The sequence below is a fragment of the Nasonia vitripennis genome (genome assembly GCF_009193385.2).
Source record: "Nasonia vitripennis strain AsymCx chromosome 4 unlocalized genomic scaffold, Nvit_psr_1.1 chr4_random0003, whole genome shotgun sequence".
Taxonomy (NCBI): Eukaryota; Metazoa; Arthropoda; class Insecta; order Hymenoptera; family Pteromalidae; genus Nasonia; species Nasonia vitripennis.
In genome coordinates, this window is record NW_022279638.1 from 1,386,418 (window position 1) to 1,409,650 (window position 23,233).

Consider the following 23,233-nt stretch of genomic DNA (forward strand, 5'->3'; position numbering starts at 1 on the left):
GACGATACGCGGCTCACCTCGGGGGAATGGATAATCGTAGCAGGCATTGACACGAACCCTGTCTTTGACAACACAGGATTGTTTCAACACGCGGCCATATTCCTGACACAGACTGAAGCCTATCAGAACGCGTCAAACGGAGTCCTAATGAACCAGATGTACCTACTGCAGGAGAAAATTCTACAGCTAAATAAAAAAGCGGTTATGTTTGAAGCAATAAAAGGACTGTATGATATTCGCACACATAAACACAGAGGCAAGTACCTCGAGATATTGGGAGAGGAATTAATAATACTTGAGGACATGCGCCGAAATAGGAAAGAGAAACTATTTTAACCGGCGGATCACAAAGTAATAATAGAAAACGATCTGAACGAAGAGATAAGTAATCTAGAACGCAAGAAGAATACTTTTATGACTCGGCTCGGTTTGAAGGAGAAAGACGATGCGAACACGGTGGAAATAGAGCAAGAACCATTCATTGACGAAACAATCTAAGTCCTCAACGAAAACTTAGAACTGGCAAACAAATTGATTACCATAACGCAAACTTGGGAGTACGGACTACCTACGAGGACAAGATTGAACGCCCTGGCCCGATTCCAACACGTGGAGGGACAGGCACTGGCAACATTGTTCGAATCCATAAACCAGGGGACAATACGCGAGTACAGCACTATATAAATGTACCTGCTACGAAGCCAGCTAGGAATCTAGGTAAAATTTCCGCTAGTAACCAAACAGGTGTACAAGACCTACGAACTCGTGTCCATTCTCGTCTTCGACCCGCTCGAACTACCCCGACACACCGCAATGAAAATCGTCCCGAGAGGCGACTATCTAGTAATAAACCCGGAAAACAACGAGCACTTTTTTATGAGCAGGGAGGAATTAGGAGAATGTTTCAAGGTACACCGCGTTCGGATATGTAAGGCCAATCGAGAACTGAAGAGAGGCATGGACTGCGAGAGTAATCTGAAAGCAGACCCAGAATCATACAGAGTTGATACATGGGCCCGAGTTTTGCTTAATTCGAACGCAAAATCCTGCAAAAAGGATCTTCTCAACGGCCGGAAAAGTGAACGGGACCGAGGCGTGCCAGGAAGAAAAACAGAGCGTCACATTTGAAGGAACCGGCGAGATAAAAATACCCGAAGGATGTCACCTGAGGATAGCTGACAGCATTTTTTATGGGGGAGCGGATCAAGACGAACGCGAGATTTTTATTCCACGCGTAGATCTCACCGCCGCAAGCACCCTATGGGCCGACAAACGCCTGGAGGCGGTCACGCAGGTAGTACGAGCCGGCACGACGGGCGTCGCAGGGAACACGGCCATTACTATTATGGCGGTGGTGATCAGTATAATCGGAACTATGGTGAGCCTCTTAATCTTTGTAGGGATCCGAAGGCAATTAGTATGAACTAATTATAATAAAGTCTTTGGTCTTCGAAAAACCACTACCTCGAATCAATATTAAACTATATGTGCCACAAAAACTTTAGGATAAAACAGAAAGAATGCGCGTTATAAGAGGAGTAGACTAAAAATACGCGTGAGTTACGAACAAGAATTTGTGTGATCAAGCGACTAGGAGACGGGCGAGGACAAACAAAAATAACAGCCGCACTCATCCAATTCGCGCGTTGCCTACTCGCTTGAGATATAAGATGAGTCAAACAAAAAATTGTAATTCTAGAAAATTGAATACTCATATAAGTATAGAGTTAATAAAATTATGTGAACCGGCAGCAAGAAAAGGGGAAACGAGACTCCTCGACTCGAGGGGACTCGTACCGCTTCGCTTGCCCAAGGGAGACGTATAATCGATGTAAGTGACAAAAAAATAATTAAAGAAAAGGGCACTTGCCCACCAAAAAAAAAAAAAAAGTCAAAACCAGGTCATCGTTAATCGGACTGATTATACCCCTAACGGAAAATCAAGCCTCACTTTTGAGACTTATCGCGAAGTTTATCTCGGACATCACTAACAGAGTCAATCAGAGTCAAGAAGAATATGACCCACTGCAATAGCTTTTCTTTGAGACAACGTATTGTACCACTAAATGTTAACTGGTGTAACATCGCACCGAATAACAGTAAAGTCAGCAAGTATACTAGGTATATGTTTGAACAAATAATCATATAAAGTATTACAAATTGTAATAGCGTTTCCAGAAGAAACAGTGATGTGACCAAGGAAGTGGGAATCAGGTTCCAGTACTAATGAGTAGTAATCTTCCGTTACAACTTTTCGATAAAATTTGTTGCCTTTTTTCTTGATCAAGCGTTTTATCTTGTCGACCATCGAAGTAAACGCCTATAACCGCGATTACATCTGCCACTTTATATTGTTTTAAAACAGTCTTTTCAACTCTTTTTGTTTCTCGTATTATCTTAGATTTATCAATTGCTTGTGATATATTATTTTTTTCAACCATTTTGTAATCCATAAGTACTGATGTAGCTATCGCTGCCGTGGCTCTTGCTAAAACATTATATCTTTGTCTTATTAATACAGTGTTCATAACATTTATTCTATTTTGAATTGTTCTAGAAGAATTTTCTATTATTTCAGACACGGCCATGTTTGCGTACAAACACGACGGGCTTAATCGTCAAAGTTATCTACATTATCACTTTCTTGAATATAGCTTTCGTCAAATAAGATCATATTAATAGGAGATCGGGGTCTGCTTTTCTTCCTCACTTCTATGTTTAGAGAATTTTGTTTGATTTGTAGACTATCAATACTCATGTGTCTTGCACTTCTTTGGTTAACTAAAAATAGCTGTACTTCGACAGGTACTTTCATATTTGAAGGACATGAACACTTATCAATTGTTAAACATTTCAAGCAGATATATCAAAAAGTGTATTATGAGCATGATCTTTAAACTTAAGGACTCTTTTTTTCGCTACTGTTAGCTGTTTTCATATTTGATTTCATAGCTATATAATTTTTATGATATGTTGTTAACATTTGTAATACGCGTTGATAAGTGACTATCGGAATAGCTACCTTTTTATACAAATCTAGTGAATCATTTATAACTATTTTCGAAATCTTTAGAAAAGAAGGTTCTATATTGCAATTTGTTTCTTTTTTAATCTTAAGTCTATGATATAAGTAATTCTTTATTACGTCCTCATAATATGGTAATAAATCTCCAAATCGCTTTGCATCTCCAAATCGCTTTACATCTCCAAATAACTGACAACATATACTTTGTTGTGAAAAATTCAATATATTTGTCATTTTCTAATTTGAAAAATCGTTCGTAAATACTAATCAAACTTGATTATCCTATAGTACATCTATTTTAGACAGCTGAAAAGTAATTTAATATAAAGTACTTACAATTTATTTATTACCTGTATAAGCCGAATATTTTAAATGTTTTATTTGCAAAATTCTAAAAATTATTTTAAGCTATTATTCTGACTTGCATAAAATTAATATATTAGATCCTTGGTGAATAAATTCTTTGCTGTTTTCTGTTACTTTATGATTTTTTAAATATAATTTTGTGATTTTTAATTCATATATTAAAACGGGGTTCAAGAACTAAATTGTAAAAAAAGTAAATTGATCTGACGTCCCCGAGATCTCAAGGCCCGTGCACTACCACTAAGCCAACAACGCAGAACTCATTTACTCGTACCGACTATCTGTTATATGGGCTATCCCGCCTGTCACAATATGTATTTCAAGTGGCAGATTAATGGAAATAAAAAAAATAAGTTAAACACAATTACTATTATTATTTGAGCATAGATAGAATACTTCATAAAAAATATCGTTTCAATTAATGATGTAAAGAGTACAAGGACCTCTCCAGATCGCCAGTAATTAAGTCAAGAACGAAAAGGGCTAGATAGTGCAATGACAGAGAGATATCTATAGGTATTAGGCGATGCGGGAACGAATCACCACTACGCAAACTTATTTGCGTTTTCTCTTCGATCCAAGCTAAAATATATCGATCGGTTCAAAACGCGATACTCAGAAAGAAGCTCAAGATTTATTGAAACATATAAGAAAGCTTGAAAATGTTTTTATGGCGATTATACGGAATAATGTTTTAAATTGCTTTAACGCGACTAGTCAATACATTCAAAAAGTTAATACAGATTTAATTTCTGCGAATAACATGCTTCTATCATTAGTAGATTTTGTGACGGATTTGCGAGATAGATTTTCTGATATTGAAAATCAAGCCAAACAATTGAGTGCTTTTCTGGATCAAAAATATTCTGATGCAAACAAACGAAAGGTCACAAGAATACTAACTGACAAGGAATCACAGGCTAGTAGCTTAAGCCCGGTTGATAAGTTCCGAATAAACACATTTTATGTGATTATAGACAATCTAGTTGCCGAGTTGCAGAAACGGAGTGAAGCATATGATTGAATCATTCAACTATTTGGCTTTCTCACGCAATTATCATTTATAGAGATAGATGTCTTAGAACAAAAAGTAAAGAATCTCGTAAAGATTTACTCTGACGATTTAGAAAGCGATTTATCATTGGAATTAAAACAGCTTATACCACGTTTAAAACGGCAGCCTCAAGGCTTTTTTTCCAATCGTACAGAAAAAAGCACAAGTGAAAATGATGAAATCTATGTCCCTTAAAAGTTTTAAATTGTCTCATAGATTTAGACATGATACAAGTTTTTCCGAATACCTATATTGCTTACAGGATATTACTTACACTTCCAATCGCAAATTGCGAATCAGAACGTCATTTTCAGTTTTAAAAAGAATAAAGAACATGTACAGATCAACGATGTCAGACAACAGAATATCGGTTCTAACAAGATTAAGCATCGAAGTCGACTTATTAAGATCAATTGACTTTGATGACTTAATTAATGATTTTGCTAGAGCAAAATCAAGAAAAAAATGTTTCTAATAAAATAATTGTTTATATTGTATTTATGTCATTGTACTTATAAATATTAGTTTATAGCAAATTAATAAATCAATTTTTTATATATTTGATAAATTACCTTTTCGCTATCCTTAAGTGAACCCCTTCTCGATTTCAGCCCCGGGCCCCATAAAGTTGAAATCCGCCCCTGTGTATTTCAATTCATGTTATGGTAAATTTTCCAAATTTGGAGTAAATAAATAGTTTTTTACAATATTTTTTACACGTTTCTACGAAATAGTACACTTATTGTTAGGATTTATCATAAATATTCAAATTTTACTACAATCTAAATACACATACAAAATAAAACAATGAAAATAAAAAATAAAAGCTGTGGATTTTTCTGACAGAGTTTACATTACTTATATGCATTAATGAATGTTTCTTTATTTACTTCGGTTTACATTAAATGAAAATGAAGTATTAATTTTTAATAACATTAAATGTTGAAACAATCTACTGTAAGTATTCGTTTGTAACAAAGTTACTCTTGTTTTGATGATCTAAAATTGAACAACGTATATTTTTATTCTTTTGTCAAAGTCAAGTGTGCAATGAACTTCAGTAAGTAGATGACAGTAAGTATAGTAGACTTCAGTAAGAACTTCAGTAAGTAAGATGAATTTTACGGGTTTCAAATAAACTTTAAAAATTATTTGCTACATCTTATTTCATTTTTATCAAAAATAGCTCAAAATTTACGAAAGTATCACTTATTTGGGATCAAATATGCGTACAAAATTTGAGAAATTGATATTATTAAATAGATGTTTTGAAATTTGCTGGTACTCTACTTTAATATAATAGTATAAGTAAAAGGTTTAAATACGCTTGTTACAAAGAAATTTTCACATTTGTTCAAATATTGTCTAACTTTGTTAAATTTAGTAAAACTATTATAATATTATACCCCTAATCCCAAGGTGTGAGCCATCGTGCTGAGGGGACTCGTTGGTCGCTAGAGTACTAGTCGGTCGCAAACGATCCCTCGGAGAAACCTGGCGAAATCTCCGAGTATCTAGCCTTACTGCCATATGCGGGGTTCTGTGGTAGCAAGCTTTTATTTCCCTAGCTACTCGTGGGACTTTTATGCAAGACTTTTGTGGAGCACCTCACCGCGAAACCGGAGGGGAAGAGTGTGAAGTCAACACTGCCTACAAAACTCTGACGCGATGGATTACTGAGGCAGCTAGCACCAGTGAAAACCTAAATAGTGACCCTGCTGGGGCCTCAACTGTTGGGGACTCTCCGCAGAACCCAACAAAGGTCGCAGCGGGTGGAAACTCTGGAGAACCTTCGAGGATCCCTGAGCTGTCTCAGGGTGGGTAGGTCAACATGACGGAGGACCTGCAACAACCGCCGGCAGCAAGAGATGCTGCGTGTCCCAGCTCAGGATCTGTGCCCTCCTCTCTCCCTCAGAACCTGACGGCCGGGTCCGCGGGCGGGGACAAGAGGACTCCAGGCGTTAAACGACCGTGTGCGAGCGATATCCTGACGAGGAGCTGATACATCAGTAGTTAGCACTTGTCAGCGAGGCAGTCCAGACAGAGATCGTTAAGATCCCCAATGGACCGTGGCCCATTGGGGATTTCAATGACTCCTTCGTGAAAATGGGGTCCATCGTCGTGGTAGCCAGCAACACCTTCTCGAGGGACTGGCTGGAGGAGATAATCCCCCAGCTAAGACCTTGGGAGGGCGCAAAGCTCCTTATGGTCGGGATGTCTGAGCTCAGGAAGCCCCAAGGGGCCACTCTCCACGTGCCTGGAAACAGGCTCGAGACAGGACTGGTTCTGAGCCGACTGAGTCACAGGCATCCGGACCTGTTAATCAATAGCTGGAGGATGCTGAGCGAAAACAGGGATGGGCCAGACTGTGGAACCTTCCTGGTGCTTAGCATACCCGAAACCTCGGTCAGGCTGCTTCGGCAACGCAATTTCCAACTGCCCTGGGGCCTGGACCGGATTACCGTCAGGGTGGATGAGGGTCCACGGAGGCAGCGCAAACAGAGCAACACTGTCTCGTCCTAATCACCATGGCTGATGACGGGATAGTGTTTACATAGATAAACTTGCATCATAGCAAAGGCGCCTCAGCCGCACTGGTCAGGCGCATGGCTAAAATGCACACAGGCATATGCCTAATACAAGAGCCTTGGTTAGTCGCGGGGGGGATCAGGGGTCTGGGGGGGGGGGGGGGGGATGCTGGCTGGATCTATAGAGACCCCACGTGCTGCGTTTCTAGGGCATGCATATTTGTTAAAGGTTTTGATGCCCTGCTGCTGCCGGCTCGGTGCAGCAGGGACCTTACGGCAATAAAGATTAAACTTCCCGTGGGAGAGGGCTCTGAGAGGGAGGTGGTAGTAGTCTCTTCTGGCTACTTCCCATAAGACTCTCAGGAAAAGCCTCCACCAAGGCAGGTACAAGATCTTGTCGAATACTGCAGACAACGGAACATCCCTCTTATACTGGGATGCAACGCTAATGCTCACCACATAGTTTGGGGCAGTTCGGATACTAACGGCAGGGGCGACGCACTGCTCGGTAGACCGCGAGGTAGACCGCGAGGTAGACCGCGCACTCTCTCTCGGTCTACCTCGCTCACTCTCTCTCTGAGCATTGAATATGAGCATTGATACATCTACTCTTGTTGATCTCTTGTCTTGTTGCTACTGGACAGCCATGAATTCCATTGAAACCGATCTGGAGGGTGCTTCAATTGCCCTTAACAATAATCTTAAACTAACGATTGATGAATTTGCGCCGTTGAAAACGGTTTGCCCGCGCAAAAAAATATGCTCCTTGGTCTGGATCGGAGTTGAGGATTCTCATCAATAAACGCAATGCAACACTCAGGCGCTATGAACGCACGGGAAGAGCGGAGCTTTTTGATGAGGTTCTTCGACTCACCAATGAGGTCGACATGCGTTCTGCTGAATGAGCACTTCGCGGGAATATCGGCATCACCCCTCGAAAACATAGACAATGCAATGGACACTATTTTACTTACAAACAAGAAAGGCTTCAGTCCAATCAATATGAGCGACGTTGTTCTTGCTATTTCACACTTTTCCTCGCAAGCGAGGGGTGTCAACGGTGTCCCATGCAGGGAGGTCGTCAAGGCCCTCTCAATCATTGGCGAGTTTATTCTTAATTTATTTAACTGCTCCTTCGCTCAGGAAGTCTTCCCAAGTGTCTGGAAACAGGCACAATTAATTGCTCTAGGGAAGACCAGCGCTCCTTCCAATGTCACCAACTTTCGTCCAATTGCACTGCTCTGCTTTCTTTTAAAGGTACTTGAGAAGATCGCTCACACCCAGATCACGGAGTATCTTAATAAAAATAAAATATTGGATCCCTTCCAGGCCGGTTTCCGTAAACACCACAGTACACAAACAGCGTTACTAAAATTGACCGACGACATATGAATGGCCGTTGACAAGAAGAAGGTGACGATTATGCAGCTGTTTGATTTCAGCAAAGCTTTTGACACCATCTCACCTTCCAAATTACTATCTAAGCTGAATAGGCTGGAGTTACCCTTAATAACGGTACCTCGGAATGGCTTAAAACCAATCTGGGAGTTCCACAGGGATCTGTCCTGGGACCCCTACTATTCAGTCTTTATGTTAACGACCTACAGAATATACTCGACGGTAGTACAAGTAAACATCTTTTTTACGCGAACGACCTTCAGATTTATCTACACACCAGCAAAGGTAATTTTTAGGAAGGCGTGGCTCGGCTGGCTGAGGCGGAGCGGTTGGTTTCTGAATGGGCGGGGAGCCCCGACCTGCGACTCAACTCCAGTAAAACTAAGTCCATTTTTTTCGGTTTCACAAGAATTGTTAATAATATTAAGTCGTGGAAACTGCCTGGAGTTCCGTTGCCGGACGGTGTGATCGTCTCTTTCAGTGAGACAGTCGTGAGTCTTGGTGTTGTATTACACTGTAAACTCACGTGGAAATCACAAGTGGGTGCCATCACAAAAAAAGTCAACAAAGCCCTGTTTAGCTTGCGGTTTATCAGGGGCTGTATCACTGAGACTCTCCGCAGAAGGCTAGTCGAGACACTCATACAACCACACTAGGAATACTGTACTGTGACCATCCTGGACGCGTCTAACGAACAACGAATATGGTTACAGAGACTGTGCAATTCTTCTGTGAGATTCATCTTTGGGGTTAGGGATGAATATATTAGTCCCTACCGAAGGCGTCTAGAATGGCTACGCACCGATTCCAGAAGGCTCTACTTTGAGGCCATTTTATTATACAAGGTGATTCGGATCGGTGAACCTGGGTACTTGGCCTCATTTTTCAATAAGTACAAACCAAGACCCTCCATCAGGGGAGTTCCTCCGGAACTAAGCATACCTACTGTGAACACTGAAACCGGGGCTAGAGCTTTTCAGGTCCAGGGTGCTCGTTTCTGGAACTCTCTTCCTTCTACCCTGCGAAATCTACCATCCCTCGCATACTTCAAGGGGGCACTGCGACGGCACCTGCTGGCCGCCGAATCGTGACGATTCTGAACCCTCTGGCGCAGCGTTTTTAATCTAGTCTGACTCGGCCTATCAGCCGTAATAATTTTTTAGTATTATGTACCCTGATACCAAAGGTGGAATACATATAGGTCTATGACCAAACCTCAAGTGTACAGCGTAAGTTAGAAAGGTTTATTGTGATAATGAATATAACTAAATGTAATTTATGTGACGGTATTTTATCCAAAGTATTATTTTAATCTGCGTAGGACAAACGATTTGACCTTTTAATATGCTGTAATTATATTTTTATATTCACTATTTGTTAGTTTTTATGTGACACAGTCTTATGTGATCTCAACGAATTTGTATTATTTTTTTGCTTTAAGCAAATAAAGATCTATCTATCTATCTATCTATCTATCTCTCTCGCTCTGCCGAGCTATCGCGAGCTCGCATATGCGCGGCAACGATGCGCTCGCGTCATTACGCGTCGTGCTGCTCTGCGCGCTAGTCTCGAGTTCGTTTCGTCGTTTCGCGGCGCGACTCCTAGTGCGAACAGGAGAAGGTGCGTGTCGGCTGCATCGGCATAGCGGTGTCCGACAACACCCGGTGATACGCGTCGGCGCTATAGTGAGGGCATAGTCACCTGCCGTGCCTGCAGGGGAGCCACCGTTGCTTCATGCGGCTGGCAGATGAGGTTAGCTTTGTCGGCGCAACAAAACATTGTTGTTTCTCCGCTGCTGCATGCATGAATGCAGCAGGGAACAACATTCTGTGGCGCAATTTGTGTGTCATGATCGTGTACGCGTGTAGCCGAACAGGCTATACGTCGCAATATATATATATATATATATATATATATATATATATATATATATATATATATATATATATATCATTATGACATGAATTCATAAAGAGCGACATTCACGACGTGCAACGACACCCCTATAAGAGGAAGCAAAAGTTTTGAGAAAAATTGGTTTTTACATTTTAACTCTTTACTTAAGAACCGCTTGACGAAATCGTTAAAAATTTTAGTAGCAGATAGCTTCTTTTAAGGTTAATCGCCAAATAAAATTTTAAAGCATTTGACTACATTGTTTTAGAGATATATGAAATCAACAAATTTTTGAAAAAAATTGAAACCTTGATATCTTAAGAACCATAGGGATTTGAAAGCTGCGGAATGAACTTAGCCAAAACACATAAAATATCTACTTTATTCCAAAATCTCAAGTGCAATTAGGCTTTTTTACGTCCGTAATCGTGGTACAAAAAAAATTTTTTTTTCAGTTTTCGATTTATTTAAAAAGAATAAGTAGTTAAATCACTTAAAATTTTAATGGGATATAGTTTGGTACGTGACCCATTGACATGATTTTTTCGTGAGGTTATGATGTTTAGTTTCAGAGATATAAATTCTTTTTAAAAAATCACGTTTTTCATTTTATCTGCCAAACAAAGCGGTCGCTCCCGAGGACCAAACGAGAAAAAGTAGTTAATTTTGTTCTCTTTCAAATGCATTTTAGCTAAATTGTTTGTAACAATGGAATAATTAATAAAAAGCAAAATTGTGTTTTTGAGAAATCAAAAATCACCATAAAAAATAGTTAAGAAAATAAAAAATAACTGTAATTCCCGAACTCAGAATCCAAAAATAGATATGCATATCAAATTTTATTGATATTGACGGAGTAGTTCTAGACATATTACGGTATACATACACACACATCCACACACACATACACGCACACGCACACGCACACGCACACGCACACACACATCCATACGGACATTTTCTACAAACACTTGATTTGAACTTTTAACACACGAAAAAGAATTTTCTAGAAGTTTTGACGAAACTCAAGATTTCACTATTACAAAGCTTTCTCTAGGAGGAAGCAAAATCTATAAGTAAAAGTTAAATATAAAAAACCTTAAACGAAGAAAAATGAAAAGCCTAAAGAATAGAATTGCGTGTGACGTTAAAAGGCAGGAGAGCAAACAGGGAAATGTAGAATACTCCAAAAATGCAATTCTATTCAGAAATTATAATGTGATACATTTAATTAACAATATGGGTAAATCACTAAATGAAAATTTAGCAACATTATTATTTTTTTTTTTTTTTTTACATGGCATTTGGAACTCGAAAGTTCATCGCCTCATCTACGCAAGCCTTCCACGCTGCCCTATGTTGTGTCAACCCCACCCAAGATGCACCTCTCCGATCGACACCCACCCGTCCTATTTCTACTAGATCCGCTTATACGTTGTCCTCCTATCTACGTCTAGGTCTACCTAGAGGTCGCGTTACCATCGGCCTGCCCTTCATGACACGCGCTGCCGTACGGTCGTCTCCCATTCTCGCTACGTGTCCTGCCCATCCCAATCTGCGCGATTTTATTATTCTGTTAATATTTGGTAACGCGTACAGATTGTGTAACTCATCATTGTGTAGTATCCTCCATTCCCCGGTTACCTCATCTATCTTCGGCCCGTATATTTTTCGCAAGACTTTATTTTCAAATACCCTAAAACGGTTGTCCGCCTGCTTAGTGAGAGCCCACGTTTCGCACCCGTACAGAACCACCGGCAGTATTATTGTCCTGTATATTCTTATTTTAACGTTTTTAGACAACAGCCTCGACTTAAGTAAATTACTCACGGCGTAGAAGCAAGCATTACCCGAATGGAGTCTCTTATTTATTTCGACATTAATCTCGTTTTTATCATTTATGGTCGTACCCAGATACCTGAATTCGCTAACCTTTTCAAAAGTAAAATTTCCAACTCTGAGATCTTCCTCCCCCTGCAGATGCCTAGCTTATCCACAATCATGTATTTTGTTTTTGATTCACTCACTTCTAACCCTGTATACTCCACCGCTTTTATGAGGATTTCCGCGTTTCTTGCTACCGTTTCCCTACAATCCCCCAGTATATCCAAATCATCTGCGTAGCCTAGTATATGCGTTGTTCCATTAAGCATTGCGCCCATCTGGCTAACCTGCATTTTTCTAACGGCATACACTAACGTTAAGTTGAACAGCACCGTAGAGAGTCTATCCCCTTGTTTTAAACCATCGCGTATCATGAAGGGTTGTGATACATTACCGCCTACTCGGACCTATCCCGTGCTTCCGTTCAGACATATTTGAATTAATCTCACGAGTTTTTCCGGTACACCGAGAAGTACTAAAATTTGATACATTTTGCTTCGCTTAATAGAGTCGTACGCTTTTTTAAAATCTATAAATAGTTGGTGTATGGTTTCGCAAAATTCCCACTTTTTCTCTAACAACTGTCTTATGGTAAACATTTGATCGCTCGTCGATCTGTTGCGCCGAAATCCGCACTGATAATCTCCTACTATATCTTCCGCGAATGGAGTGAGTCTAGCTTGTATTACGTTTGACAGAACTTTGTAGCACGTTGCTAAAAGTGAAATACCCCTATAGTTATTGCAGTCTGTCTTATCCCCCTTTTTAAAAATCGGTATAATGATAGATTCCTTCCAATTTTCGGGTATTGTTTCATTTTTCCAGATGGCACATACTAGTTTACAGATTTTGAAAGTGAGCTCTACGCCCCCATATTTGAGTAACTCAGCTGGTATAGAGTCATTTCCCGCGGCTTTGTTGTTTTTTAGTTTTTTAATCGCGGCCTCTACTTCTTGGTAGCTCGGTTCCTCCACGTGGGGTTCAGCAGTGTGAATTTCGTCCCCTAATTCTTCGCTATTTTCGTACACGTTTAATAATTTATCGAAATAATTTTTCGACAGCGACAGTAATTCATTTTCATTTGTTACGAGGTCCCCGTTTTCGTCCTTCATCAATTGCGCTCTACTCCTAAAACCCTTTCTGATGGTGTTAATCCCTCTGTACATTTCGCGGGGTTTATTTTCCTTACTGTTAGTTTCTATTCTCCTAATAAGATTCTTTTAATACTCCCGCTTCTTATTTCTGTAGATCGCGCTCGTCTGTTTTCTTACGTTAGAATACTCTTCTACGGTCCTATCGCTTCTATTTTGTAAGCTATCTAATTTAGCATTTTTGCGCCTTTCAAACCAGAGTTCGCACTCTTCGTCAAACCATGATTTGCTCTTTGGCTTTTTCTTTTTACCCAGTACTTTGTTCGCGGCCTCTTTTACCGTTTTTTCGATGTCCCCCCATAAGCTATTCGATTCGTCATTCCCCTCCGGCGATGTGTTTGCTTCTTCAAGTGCCTGAAACCTGTTATTAATTTATATCTGGTACCTAATTCGCTCTGTTCTATCTCGTAGTTTCTCTATATCGAAGCTTTCTACCTTGTTTGCTCGCTTACTATTTTGATTCGCTACTAGTCTAGCTCTTAATTTGGATACTACTAGGAAGTGGTCCGAGTCGCTATCTGCCCCTCCGTAAGCCCTTACGTCAAGAACATTAGTATGACGTCTTTTTTCCATGAGGAAATGATCAATTTGGTTCTGTGTGGCCCCGTCCGGCGATGTCCACGTTGCCTTGTGTATGTTCTTGTGCTTAAAACACGTAGTTTTGATTATAAGATCTTTTGCCGCCGCGAAATTTATGACCCTAATACCGTTATCATTGCTGGCTTCGTGCAGGCTTTCCTTACTTATAGTAGGCCTAAAAATATTTATTGGAATAAAAATCTAGATAGTAATGCGATTTAGGTAATAGACAAAGGAAGAAACAAAATTTTTGTATTACGTTTAATTATGTTTAAATAAGCTTAATCGGCTATAACAGTTAAAACAAAGCTTATTAATTGATTTAATTCATAAAGAACTATATGTTTTCAAAAGAATTATACAATCTTTAGTCCATCTCGAATTCGAATGATATAAAAATAACAAATATAAGTTAGAATGAAATTGAAGAAATTTCAAAAGATATTTTCAACGAGACGAATATTAAGGTTATTATTTGTTTAAATAATATAGTTTATATCGTTATAGAAATCGATAAAAGAGATAAAATATTTGGAATGTTAAACGCGACTAAAATAGGAGGAAACTCTTGTATTAACAGAACGTAAAATAGAATTAACGATAAATATTATTAGGAAAATTTAAAGGTATATATTTAAAAACGGATACAAAGATGTGAGGAGTATCAAAGAAATAAGCTGAAAACTATCAAAACTAAACACCCTATGATAATCACCGATATGCCTTTAAAAACATTAGGTAAAATTGCTATAGACATAGTCGGACCAGTAAATGTTACTTAAAATAACAATAAATACATTTTATCTATACAAGATCAATTAACAAAATTTATAGTAATTATCTCCGGTTTTCCGGTTCTCCGGTTTTCCGGTTCTCCGGTTTTCCGGTTCTCCGGTTTTCCGGTTCTCCGGTTTTCCGATTTTCCAAGTTCATAATTTTGTATGAATTAGAGTGACCTCTCTATTATATTAAAATCTGATCTCTCTATTATATTAGAATCATTAATTAATTAACAACCTCGTGCAATATATCGACTTAAAGGTAACGATTTCAGACCCGTCTCACCGATCGCCAAAACGAACAGCGCCCCTCCATTGAAACCCATAAAGTCAATATATGCACAAGGTTGTAGTTATTGAATTTATTAAACACACTTCAAATAAGAAATAATGTAAATGATAACAGCGCTGTTACACCTTGGAAGCTCTCCGTGTAGAAAGGTGAGGCGACGCTGACCAAACGTTGAAGCTCGGAGCTTGCTCCCTGGAAGTTCGTCCCGTTGTCGCTCAGCAGTTCTAAGCACAAACCTCTCCTGGCTAAAAAACGCCTAAAAGCAGAAAGAAAAGCTTGGAGGAGGTGAGGTCCGATACTAGCTTGAGGTGTACAGCTCTAGTGACAAGACAAACGAAGACACAGACGTATCCTTTGTACGATTCGTGCCCGCGTCCTTTCGTAGTGCGGACCTGGAAGGGGCCAGCGTAGTCGAGGCCGGTGCTGGAGAAAGGCCAAACTGGAGTCACTCTCACAGAGGGAAGAGGAGCCATCTGTTGTTGTTGTTTGAGACCCTTGAACCTGGTGCATCGAACGCTCTGACGAGTGAGTCATCGGATGTAATTTCGGGTGCAGAGGATCCAGTAGGTCCTCAGCAGGTGACTCTGGACCAACTGCGGTCCCCTATGCAGCGTTAGAAGATGAGTTTCTCGAATAAGCAGCTCGGAGACGTGGCTCTGGCAAGGTACTACGATCAGATGCTTCTCCGATTCCCCAAGGAAGGTGTTTTGGAGGCGGCCTCTGACTCGCAATAGGCCGTGGTCGTCGAGGATGGTCAGGAACCGTCGCAGCGTACTCGAATCTGGCAGTGGTCGTTTCGAGGAGGCAGCCCATTTCTTGATCGAAGTGTTGGCTTTTAACGGCGGCTAGGATTGCTAAACGTGCTCTCCTGAGCTCTTCGGCGGTCAGTGGATTGGCACGACCGTTAAAATCGGAGCGCGGGACCCTGGGGGGAACGACCTTGATCTTTCCTGATCCGTCTGGCTTGGCGACAGCGTGCTGAGGCATAAAGTAAGTGGTGCTTTCCTCGACTTCCTGGACTCTCTCTATGTGGCCTAGAGATAGCATCTCGTTAATAAAGTTGCTGTAGGCCAGCTTGACGGCTAGTCTTGATTATAGCCGTCTCTCAGATTGAAGAAATCTAGCCAGTGCTAGTTTCTTTGAGTCTCCCAGCTCCGGAGGTCTGGCAGCCGAAGGACGAACCTGCCGTCACGTTTCCGTTTGTGGACTCCACTTAATGTTGCTCGCAGTCTAGCTCGGCTTTCGTAAGTCGAGACTGCGAGTGGACTTCTTCGATTTCCCAAAACTGCCTTAGTTCATTCCTAATAGTGCAGGTGGTCGTGTGAAAGCTGAAGGTGACTGACAAATCCTTTTCAGAGCCTCGAGGGGGTACTGATCCCGTCACCCCATTGCGGTTTACTAAGCAGTAGGTTGACCACGACTTCCTAGTCGCACCCCAGGCAGCAGTAACATGGGAAAGACGACGACTCCAAGGATGCAGTCAATTTTTCTGGGCTCGTTGTATCGACGATCCGCCAAATCCAGATATTATAAATGCTCGTTAGAACTTGACTGGTCGCTGGCTGACCGTTTTGGCAAAAGTTAGGTGAGATCATCGCCTACTCGTTCAGAAATAAATGACCCTTCAAAAGCCTGGTCGACAAGGGCTATCATTCTAGAAGAAGTGCCAGACGGAGGCTCAAGGATGCCCCAAGCAGTTGGGAGCAAGGATACGTAGTCATCAATCCTTGCTGGGTTTTGACCATCAGCTCATTTAGAATCAATCTGAGTAGAGTGACAGGTAGTCGTATAGTTGGGACTGGTTCCTCGTTTGTCAACTCCAGTTGATTCGTTGGAGTGCAGCATGGTGTGGTGCTTGCGTCCACACTCAGTGAACAAGCAGCGACCCTTGGATTCACACTTCGCTGCAGCATGCTTCTTGAGATTGATGACCACTGTTGTCACTGACAGTAGAGCTGTAATGCGAGGACACTGCTCGTTGCTACTTATTGCCCTGCGATGACTTGGTGTTAGGTTGACTTGAAGCTAGTGCCTTTTTTAAGGTCCTGGCTCGGCCTTCAAGGAAGTTCACTAGTCCTTCGTAGGTAGGGAAGTCGTCGATACCCTCTAGGCTCTTCTCCCAATCTTCTCGGAGTTGGCTATTTAGTCTTGAAGCGACGATCTCCACTAGCCAGTCACTCCACTGGTCCGTAGGCCTTCCTAATAAGGTTAGGGCACGAAGGGCCTCGTTCACCTCGTCTAGAAGACAAGTGATACCAGCAGATGTCTTCAGAGGGATGGAAGGCAGCGACAGAATTTTGGAAAGATGAGCGGATAACCTCACTCTCTTGTTATCATACCTCTTGACCAGTCCAGACTTGTCACTTCTAAGTTGTTCAGCCTCTTGGCAGCAGTTCCTTCCAAGCACGCTTGGAGATACTGGAGCTTGGTCACCTTGGAGTAGGAGGCAACGTTAATGACCATAGAAGAGAATCTTTCTTTGAACGTGTCCCAGTCGAGCTGATCTCCACTGAACTTAGGAAGCGGTAGCTTGGGTGAAGGAGCCGTATTCGTTCCAGCGACCTGCAGGGAGTGCGTATTCCCTCTAACAGTCCCTGGCTGCATCGTGGCCAGGCGTTATCGTAGGGTCACCTTGTTCTGGAGGTAGTAGTCCTCGTATCTACTGAAGTAGTCTCCCTTCCAGTACTCCTCTTCCTTGAGACCATCATCCGTAGGCTGGAGACTGCTGTGGCGATTCCAGACCTTAGCCCAGTAGGACTCGAGAAGCTCTGCACGAGCTAGTAGACCCGAAGCTGTTTTGCTAGTTGCCTGCTTGTGGGTGTTGACCATAAAGTTGATGGTCAGCTGCCCTTCTACCTTCTGCTTGAGAAGTTCCTCGGACATCCTGCTGAAAGTTTCAGTACGTATAAGGAAACAGCAAGAAAACTATATTTGCTAGTCATTGAAAGAGTGACAGAAGCTGACCCTAGTAGCAAAAAAAGGATAGCTTTGAGAAATAAGCTAATAGGTAGCAATGGCGCGGAGCAGCAGAAGCAAAAATAAGAGAAAGTCAGGCGATACTTAGCCTGACGATTTTTCGTTTCCGAAATTCTTGGTGCGACTACGAGTCGGCAGTAGCAGGTCCAACAGTGGCAGTGGGGGCTGGTTCTCGTCCTGTGGGTCGCAACGAGGAGACGTACTTGGAAACGCCGTTGACCGTTGAGGTTAAGACGGCAGCGGGGCCCGTGGCAGCAACAACAGCAGAAAAGCACGTATTGGCGAACCTCGCAGCTTGTGACTCCAAGACGTGCTTCGCTAGCGCCGTTGGTGAGGGCGGGCAGTACCGAGTGGTGCCTGTGATCGGCCGAGCGGCCGGTCAATATGGAAGAGCTTGTCGCTCGTCTCTCTCTTGCGGACTGGTATTTGTCGCGCACTTACTCTAACTGGATCGACCTTGATGGGAGGTCAAGGCCGCGAAAATACGCGGAATTAAATTCCAGTCGCCCAGCACGAATGGAAGAGCTTGAAATTATTCAAACTCTTTCGTGCTTCCTCTTGAATGTCCAGGGTGACTGGAATATCGCGCATACCTAATGACGCTTGAATTTTTCGGTGCCGAAAATTCTGATACAGTTCTGAATGCTCTCACGAATCACACTGTTCCACAGCACTTCACAATTCACGAACTCCGTCTCTCCGAGCAATCCGACTCGAAGGACCAAAATGTACGCACGTTTGCTTGTTTTACACAAAACAAGCGGAAACTTTGAGCGTGAAAAACAGACGCCGGGTTTGTTGTTTAGTTATTTATTCGGAGCACGGAGAGTTGAGTAGGATTAGCAGTTCGAAACGGTAAAGAATTGATGCCTTTTGTAATATTAAACAAGTTGCTTTGCATTGAGCAACAACTGAATTTAAATACAATGATTAAATAATTAATTGAGTGAAGTGTGAGTGTGCGATTTTAAAGCTTTTAATTTCGTTTTACTGTGTCGCAACATGCGGTTTCGTGCAAGTAGCACGCACTAATAGCTTCTTCCTGGCCTTCAAGTTAAGTGAGAAAGAGGCCGCGAGCCGGGAGCAAAGGGGTTTTGTTCCCGATCGTAGGCGATAAGTAGGGGGTGTCACGCGGTCTGACAGCGGTGGTCAGCGCAAAACCGCCCTGAAAACTGTAAGACAACGCGTAAAAACTGATAAACTGGCGGCGCGAGATTTGAATGAATCAGCCGCGATCAGAGCAGAATGAGTTCTCAAACAAATTTTTCACGCTATTTGTACATATTTTTGCGGATGTGCAGACGTCATTGATAAACAACAGAAAAGTATTTGTATAAACTCGTTTAGTCTGCTTCTGATACTACAATAAATTTGTGTGAATAACTATAAAAGTATATTCCAGATCAATTTAATAATCAAAATAATAGGATTGATCGATCTTACTGCTTCTAGAGGTCAGAGCAAAATAAACACTGGAATCAATTTTTCACGCTATTTATACATTTTTTCTACATTATTTATACATGTCTTCCGAACGTTTAGTTTGCTTTCCATACTGTAATAATTCGAGTAAATAATTATAAAAGTATATTCCAGACAGTTTATTAATTAAAATAATTGAATATATCAATGTTACCGCTTCTACAGGTCAGAGCAGAATGAACACTGGAACCAATTTATCACGATATTTATACGTATTTATGTTTTTGCGCATGCGTAGACGTAATTGATAAGCAACGGGAATATATATATATATATATATATATAAAAGTTCAACCTGCGCAGCCTTTCAAACGTTTAGTCTGCTTCTTATACTGCAATAATTTAAGTAAATAACTATAAAAGTGTCCAGCGCATTTATTTCTTAAAATGCTGCAGCCGTTGTATAAAATTGTCTATTATAATTTTTAGCTCATGCATTTATCAATAAAGTCTTTCAATAAGGAAAGGACTAGTAGTAATGATCTAATTTTGTATTTAAACATTAGAAGCCTAAATGCCAATTTCGATAAATTACAAATCTTTCTTGAAAGTCTAAAAATAAAACCTTACGTTATTGTATGTACAGAGGTATGGAAACTAACACACTATCTATTATAGAATAAAAGATTACGAACTTTATTATAATCACGGAGACATCAACAAAAATGATGGTGTTGTGGTCTATGTAAATAAAAATGTTAAACATACTAACGAAATGATAGCTATAGATAAGCTTAAAATATTAAACACTACTATCCCTCTAAATAATAATAAACTGCTTGAGATCTCATCCTTATATAGATCACACGGACTGAGTAGCATAGAATTTAATCAGAACCTAAAAATTTATCTAGAACATAAAAAAAAGCAAAAAACCATATTATAATCTGTGATTTTAACATAAATATTCAAGACTATAATCATGTAAGCATGGAATTCATGAACAACCTTCAGGAATAAGGTTTCCTCCCAGGTTTTACTAACACCACCAGACCTACAAACATAACTACAAATGAAGGAACTTGCATTGATAATATCTTTGTCAAAACTGATTTTCTACGTACAAAATCACTAACTCTTATGACGCCCATTACCGATCACTACCCACTTTTCCTAGAATTAAAAAATGGAGTATTAAAACAGAATAAAAAAGAGTCAGAAGGAGATATATACTATTACAACTATAAAAAACTATATAACACTGCTAGGCAAATAAATTGGTCAAAATTTAAGAATACAAATGATCCAAATGAGAATATAAACGAAATGATAAAAGAAATCCAATACTGCGTGGAGAGTTCGAAATATAAAAAACCAAATCTGCGGAAATCCAAACAAACCCCCAGGAAAGACTGGATAACAAAAGCGATTCTAAATTCCTGTAATACAAAAGAAATACTTTACAACAAACTCAAACAAAATCCGAATAATGAAGAACTAAAAGCAAACTATAAACATTTCGTTAAAACTCTAGATAAAGTTATTAAAGAAGCCAAAATCGAACATGAAAAAAAAAACAATTGAGAAAAATAGTGATGATCCCAGAAAACTCTGGGCCTGCATTAATAGCAAGATAAGCAAAAATAAAAATAAAACAGATACTACTATAAGTCAACTAAAAACTGAAAACAATACTACAATAACCGACAAGAACGAAATTGCCAACAATATGAACCAATTTTACTGCAAACTTGGAGAAACATTGAGCAATAAAATAACTACACCAAGAAATAAAAAACTAGAATTACCTAAAAGCAATCCAAAAACAATCTACATCAAGCCAACCAGCGAAATTGAAGTTATAAAAATAATAAACTACATGAAACTTAAAAAAGCTGGTATTGATAAAATAAGTGCAAAGGCACTGAAAACTATAGCTACTATTATTGCAGATCCCATTGCCCACGTAATCAATCAATGTATCGAAATGGCAATCTGGCCTGATATATTGAAGGCAGCTGAAGTGATACCAATATACAAAGCTGGGAAAAAAAACGAAATAGGAAACTATAGGCCTATATCACTAATATCAAACATTGCTAAAATCTTCGAAAAAATTATACATAATAGAATAATAGAATTTATATGTCAAAGTAAAATATTAAGTAAAAATCAATATGGATTTAGAAAAAACATTGGAACCAAGGATGCATTAAACACGATCTCAAAAATAATATATGAAAACCTGGATCAAAGTACACCGATAGCTATTACATTTCTAGATCTAGCAAAGGCATTTGACACTGTCAATCATATACTACTTCTAGACAAGCTTTATGCATATGGTATAAGAGGCAAGGGGCACCAATTTATTACAAGTTACCTAAACAATAGGAAGCAAAAAGTAAGAATAGGTTCGCATACAAGCGAATTCAAAAATGTAAATACCGGCGTCCTCCAAGGTACGATACTTGGCCCTTTGCTATTTATACTTTACGTAAATGACTTACTAATAAATTTGCCAGAAAACTCCATAATTTCTTATGCAGATGACACTGCAGTAATAACTACTGGGAAAATTTGGTCCGAGGTTGAAGTAAAAATGAACAAACATCTCGACGATATCTCTACATGGCTCAGGCTAAATAAATTGACACTCAATGTTCAAAAAACAGTATACATGACTTTTGGAAATTACTGCGTTAGTGTGCCGAAAAAAATTGAATTTAAAATTAATAATGAAATAATAAAGAGAGTAGAAGAAACGAAATACCTAGGCTTAATTTTTGACACGAAGATGAGATGGGATAAACATATTGAATACCTTATAAATAAGATAAGATACCTTGTTTTTATCTTCAGTAAAATCTCCAAATTCATGGACACAACTACTCTAAGAATAATTTACTACGCATTCTTTCATAGCCTGATTAACTATGGAATAGTTGCGTGGGGTAGTGCGTATCAAAATAACCTACAACTGTTACAAGCGATCCAAAAAAGAATCATAAGAATTATAAACAAAAATACCTTTCAAAGTGTTAACCCACTTAACCTTCAACAATTATTCGCCTACGAAAGCCTACAGTACCACTACAATAGCCTCAAAGATCAGTATACAAAATCATCAAGCATAACAAGGAAAAAGCTAATAATCCTACCGAAGTATGCTAAAACTATTAGTACAAAAACCAGCTACATTAAAGCTATCAACATCTACAATAATCTACCAAATAATCTCAAAATCATAGATTTACGGAAAAAATCAAACATCAAGAACATACAAGATTGGTTGAGAACTAATGAGTGAGATAAGTACCCCCACTACAATTGACTGCATGCAACTTAAATCATGGTTCTTAGAGATGTCCAATCAGGAGCATGGTGAGCAAAAGAGAGTAATATCTTCATTAATACAGGATTTAATGCAGCGCAGAAATGATATGAAAAGTAATAGACAAAAAATTGAAATAAATTCTGTTTACTGAGATATTAAAACTTACATTTGCGCTAAGGGCAAATGTAACTCTCACAAAATACGTAAACATCGGCGCATCTCCAACTACAACTATAAAAATATGGTTTTAACATATCAGAATATTACAGATAGTTTAGACAACATAACGAATGAAATAATAAATACCTGCATGGTAAAAACTACAAAAAATAAAGCAAATATAAAATTCATTAATTTCGTAAAAGCAACTGCAAATGAATGGGATGATAACAAAAACGTAAACACTGAAAAATACAAACCAATAGAAACGGTCTTCTCCATGATATATGAAATGGCTGAAGAAAATAGCAACAAAACAAGGAGTAGAGAAGCGACGGCCGCACCGGGCCTAAAAATCACAGAATCAGCCAGTCTCAGAATGACGTA

General features: G+C 39.7%; 1 protein-coding gene across 16 annotated transcripts in view; it reads left to right on the forward strand.

The window, feature by feature from the left end:
- LOC100119218 (disks large 1 tumor suppressor protein) overlaps positions 1-23,233 on the forward strand; it is a 1,703,670-nt gene that overhangs the window by 406,244 nt on the left and 1,274,193 nt on the right. The gene's annotated exons all lie outside the window — the stretch shown is intronic.